Genomic DNA, 6,253 nt, shown 5'->3' with positions numbered 1-6,253 from the left:
GAATACATCTGCCTCTGTGAAGGAATCTGTCGTCCATTCTTTAACGACTGCATAAGCAGTTCTTTAGGAGAGGAAGTGAAAACTTCAAATGAAACTGCAGGTGGTATTTCACAAGTGTACAATGTCACTGTGTAAATTGGAATTGGCTAGAATGTTGAGGTTTCCACCATTTTTTATAGTTCTTGCAGCTAGTAAACCTTAGTGCCAAATTCAGCCAGCCTTACTCTCTCACTACATTGAATGCTTGCACCTCAAATTAATGAAAATTTGTGGAGTAATGAGTTACTCGGAGTAAGGATGGCATACTCTGTTAGATTTGTTTTTTAAATAAAATAACAAAACCCAACAAAAGAAGGCACCCAAAAATGCCCTAATTTCAAACTTCCATTGCCTTTAAAAGGCTACTCATTGAAGAATGTGGACTCAGCTAACAAGTCTTTGTGTTACAGACACACCAGTGAACTGCTTATACTTTTTTTTATAAATTTAAAAAAAAAAAAGAAGGCTGAAGTTCCCCTATTGGTAATTTGGTTTAGACATATGTGATAAACATCTTCAGATACACTTTTTTTTTCTTTGGCAGGAAGGTGCCATGCTGCAGGTAACTAATGAAGAAGTGGTCAACCACAGAAACGCTTCAAGAAATAAGAAATTCTGTATCATCAGAAAATAGTTGTTTTTTGCTGCCTTCAGTAAAAAAATTAGTGGTTAAATGAATAATGATAAAACATCACAATTAGTACAGCTCCCTGTAATGCTGGGTTTTTTAAAAAATATAGTAATAATGTCTTGTAAACATTTCTAATAAAATTCAGATTTGTTAGGAAAAACAAATTGCTAATGTTAAAATAGCAAACATTCTGTGAGTAGAAAGTTTAACTACATATTTTTATAACTTTCATAGCTTTAAAATAAAGTATTTTTTATACCAAAGTAGTTCTAGTGTAATGCTTAATAAAACATAGTGTGTGTCTAACATTAAATAATGTTTATGTGCAGCTTTTAGACCCTTTCATGATTGGAAACATTCCATTTTAAGGTGGATTTAAAACAAAGTCAACTTGACAAGTGTATTTACAGAAGTTGTATCTGACCACAGGCATCTGTTCCCTGTTGGGAGAAACAGTGCTATAAATTAAAAATGCTGATCTTTTTGCTGTTGGACACAATTGCTTTAAAATAGCTTTTTGGCTGTGTTTTATATCACTTCATAAAATTAACTCCTCCTTTCCTGTTAATGAAACTAACCGCTTAAGACTGTCAAAACAATAGCTTTTTAGCTTTTTCATTTGTAAAGAGCTTTTAGCATCGAGAGAAAAGACAATGGAATGTAGAGTTCCTGCTCTACCAGAACTGTGTTACTGATAGCTGCATCCTGTGGAGAAAAAAACCCAAACCACAAAAAACCCAAACCCAAAAACCATCAAACCAAATAATTTTGAGAGAGCTTCAGTTTGGAATGTCACTGAGGAAAGTTACCTTCAGTCTGTGCTGTTTAACCTGTTGCCTACATATGTGGTTTCTTTTAAACTTGAACTTTACGTGCTTTACTTCGGCAGAACCGTGATGTCTTTAACCTTCTTAAATATTTCTGAATTATATAAAGGTTTTATACATGACTTTTTTTTTTTTTTTCCCCTGGTTTTTAAGTTGAACTTTGGAATACTTGCATAGGTCATCAGTGGGCTGCAGTGGAAGCAGAAAATGAAGACGCACAAAATTGCTTTATTTTCTTCTTTCCAACAGAATGAGTTGACCAGATGATCAGGAATTTGCCTTTTTCCCTGTAACTTAGATTTAGTTGAAGTTTTTCTTTACAGTTGCCAAGTCCACATTCATATGATGTTAAAACACCACAAACTTCAAAGGGGGTTAATGATTCTTTTTGTTTGAGATGCTTATAATCTTTTCAGTGACTTTGCAACAAGGTTTAAGATTTTAAGTATTACGTTTTTCTGCAATGAGGTTGTTTTAATTTTGATGTATTAGCAGTGGGGGGAAGGGAGTGCAGGGGACAGGACATGCAAAAATATTTAAAGTCTTGAAAGCGTGGAGTATTTGAATAAGTTTCCTTTTTGTCTTACTGTTGGACTTCCATAACTTTACTTTCTTGGTACAGTCTTAAGAATTAAAGTCAGTGACAATCTCAGTGTTCACTGATGAATTCAGTGAGAGAAGTCACCATTTTGAGGCAGTCTGATACTGAAAGCTGGCAGGTTTGAATGAAAACAACGGTGTGTGGTCAGTTGGTGGTCCTAATTTTTAATTCCTGAGAAATTGGGTTTATGTCACTCTACAGACTGTTTTCAAAAAGGGACACATTGCCAGTCAGTACTAAGCCCAGCTCATTCCCAGCAAACTGCAGCGAACTGAGGAAAGAATGTGAATGACAAATGACAACTTAGTGGAAACCAGTATGGGAGGAGGGGTAAAAAAAAACAAAACAACTGTGTGTTACTTAAAGTGGTGAAAAGAGGCCATTACCGGGGTCCTGGCCACTCAGACTGTTCTGTGTGTTACAGTGAAAGTTGAATTTTACTCAATCACAGGTTATTTGTGCTTCAGGTGTTGGAAAGTATTTAGGAAAACAATAAAAAATGGTATTTTAAAACTAACAGGAATTGAACTTGGTCACGCGTGGGGAGGGAGAGCGTATTCTTTTGTGATGAACATATGTGGGGATGAAATCATACCACTCCTGGAGAAGAAAAATCCCCCAAAACATGGATTAGGATTTTGAAATAGCTGTCAGCTTGCGTGTGTTTTGACAGCTTGACCACATTTGAAAGAGAATTTGCTGAGAACATACTGGAATGGACATTCCCTGTAGCTTTAGCATTTTGGTTTGTTTGGCAAAGCAGAGTGCGTGATGCCAGTGAAATCCTGTAGTGATGCTGTTAACTTTTCTTTCTAAGGGAGGTGTGAATTTCCGTTCTCGTGTATCCAGTAATACTGGTAGGAATGTGCAGGACTATGACATGGAAGGGTTTTTCCTGGGTAACATCGATCTGTTTTACCAGAAACCATACTGCTGCTTTTAACAGCTGTGTTCTTGCTATATAGCTAGTGTTGATTTGTACCGCACCAGAAGTTTCTGGTGTTATTCCAGTAGATGTAGGTAGAACTGGTTTATTTATCAACACTAGAAATGCTCCAATGGTTGTGTGACTTGCCTGAGAGGTGCTATGAACATACTGGGTCAACAGCATTTGGGTTGTGTACAGACTGGCTTGTGTGACTTCCCATGCTGCTTCACTGTATGAATGCAACTATGGGCGCATCCTAGAAAATGGTTGTGGTCGCCCACAAATTCTCACCAACACATCCATTCTCTCCTTTTCCTCCTGCTTCTTATGTGGTCTGCTCTTTCTTGGTCCATTTTTGGGCTTTCTTGTATGAAAATGATGCATTCACTGGAGTTCCAGTAGCTGTAGCAGGTATTGAGTTGCAGTGCATTTATGAAGTGTTCTCCAGTAATATGACTCCACGTGGTTTCATGTGTCATAACCAATTGATTTAATAAATAGTTTCACAAGAACCCGGTTCCAAGTGTCCTGTTGACTCATTTAGAAACTTTTACCTACTCTTGCCCTCAAGGTTTCCATTAGAACCATACTTCTGACTCCTGTGACTAGTGCAGAGTGTGTGTTTTGGGACAAACTTAAAACTGATAACACTGATCTTGATAAGGTTATTTTGTTCCTGTTCCTTATTCTGGTTACCCCATCTAAAACTAGATTGTAAGCTCTTGACCAGAAAGAGTCTTAACTTGGTTTCTGTAAAAAGCCATGTCTGTTAAATAAACCCGAAGGTGACGCTGCACTCCTCTGCGGTACTGTCAGCAGCAGAACGCCACCACTCGCCTGTGAGTGCCTGTTTGCATTGTGACTGTACGTGAGTGTCAGGAACAATACTCGCGGTATTGCATTCTAATGAAGTGCTAAACTGACTTGTTTGTAATGGGCGTTTCTCTAGGTGTGATCTAAGGGCAGCGACTGTTCTATAGTGCATTTATGTGTTGTTACCAGCAGTAATGGGGAAGGCAATCAGCGTGCTTTGTGATTTTCCCCACCACCCAGTGTTTTCCTCTGTACTTGGCTCAGTCGGACCTTCTGTAACCTTTTGCAGATAATCTGATAACCTGTCACTTTCCGTTATTAACGTAACAAACCCAATGTTCACCACTCAAATCTTACAGATTGCTTAGTAACTTGACCATGGGAACAATAAGGAGCACTCCCACACTGGTGTTTTGTTTTGTTGTTTATTGCATTATCAACAGGTAAATTGACAATCCTCTGCTTTGCAGTTTGCCAGCAGCATAGCAAGTCTGAAAGTGTTCTCATTGTTTCTTCAGAGAGATGCCTTTCTCCATGTTGGTGTTAAGTGAGGCAGGACAGCCTTAATAGCTCTTCTGCTAGACACCTGGCTCCAGAGTAAGTTTGATACTGCAACATGTCCTTTTACACAGCATAGTTTCTGGTTTGTACACTTGGGATTTTGGTTTTAAGCTAAATCTCATCAGTAAGAAAGCCAAGACAAACTTCAGTCAGGAGGTTCCTGCTTTTTCCAACCATTTGAGTTGGTAGTTTTGACAGCTATTTTCTTGTATAGCTGCTTGCTTCCTGTACAGTGTGTCCTTGTCATACATAGGTTGAAAGGCCATTATAGGAACATAGTAGCCTCAGGAACTGTTTATCTTGGGATGAAAGCTTACTACAAATCCTGCTCTCTTCTCCGTTGTCTAGCTGAGCTTCCACAAATAAAGAGGTGAAAATGTAAGGCCTATCCAAGACGATGTTTGGGGTTGGTTTTGTTTCTCAACACAGGCTAGTCACAGAATGGGAAGATACTTCAAAAGTGTTGCCAGGTTAGGGTAAAAATGGCAGCCTACTAAAAGGGGAAAAAGCAGGACATTGTTCTGAATTCTGCCTATGGTTTTGTCTTCCCTGAGCTGGTAGGTGAAGGTTTGAGAAAAGCGTATAGTGCATCCAGACCTAATGCTCCATGTTGTGTCACCAGCAGTGTTACAATTCTCAGTTCACTCAGTAACTCACCTGAGAGGTTTTGAAGAGATACAGGTGTTAGCTGACCACAGGAATTGAGATTATAAAAGAAGAAATGCAACTTTGGAGCAATAACAAGTGGCATTTGCTGAGAGCAGCTCATGATACTTTATAATATGCAAATTTACATGGAATGGAATGGGGCTGGGACTGATGACTTCACTTTATCTGCATCATTATGCTGCTTTCTGTTGGGGTTGCTTGCTGAAACTCAGAATTGCAACATGCTTCCTTATTTTCAGCATATGCCAAAATGTAACCATGTAACTATTACCCAGTTGGCCTGCTTGCTTTACTTCATTAGCAGGTGGCTTTACAGACGTCTGCAGCACTGTCTGTACTGAAAGACTGAGCATCACAAGGTGAAGCCTTTTCTCCTTTTTTTTCTCCCTCTTTCATCATAAGACCAGAAACCTGCAATGCCCTAAACCAGCAATACACGGGGTTTGGGGTTTACCAGTTACGGGCCTCATTCTAATCCTTAACAGAACTTGTGTACATAGGGCCATGCACAGACTCAAATGCTTACTATGTCAATTAAAACGTGGCAATTGAACTGACTCAGACATGTACTCTGGTGTTCTGTTGTTTGTTTGTTGGTTTTTCCCCTGATACTAGAAATAAAGTTCCTCACCTGTACCTGTTGCATGTTTTGGTTGAAGTTGCTGAAGTAGTGGTTCAATAAATTCCTTGTGAATACCAGTTCAGACAGGTGTGCTTCACACTGCTGCTTAACCAACCTTTCAGGGCATCACTCAGGAGTTTCCACTGTGAATTTACCCTATTGATTTGAGGCTGTGGCAAAACTGATAACAAATGCACACATCTAAAGACACTTATTTTTGTTAATACAAAATGCTATTTGTTCAAACTGGCTGATGTAATTATCAGTAATTCAGCACGCGTTTTGCACTTTCTCTTTAGAAAGAATCACTCAGTGATACCAGTTACTGTAAACACAAGTGCAAACAAAGGTGATTTTGCATGTTGATGGCAGAGTTTTATCTTGAAAAAGTATCGTTTACCTTTTAAATTTCTATAGGGTGTATGTGTAGTGTTGAAGTGTTTGATCCAACTGCTTTTTTTTTTTTAGCATACTGACCATAAAGTTACTATGTTGTCATGACATGACCAATGGTTTTGTTTGTCTTTTAATACCACTTTCATGGAGTTTGTTTACAAAATAT

Source organism: Indicator indicator, chromosome 11 (assembly GCF_027791375.1).
Source record: "Indicator indicator isolate 239-I01 chromosome 11, UM_Iind_1.1, whole genome shotgun sequence".
Taxonomy (NCBI): Eukaryota; Metazoa; Chordata; class Aves; order Piciformes; family Indicatoridae; genus Indicator; species Indicator indicator.
This window is presented reverse-complemented; position numbering follows the sequence as displayed.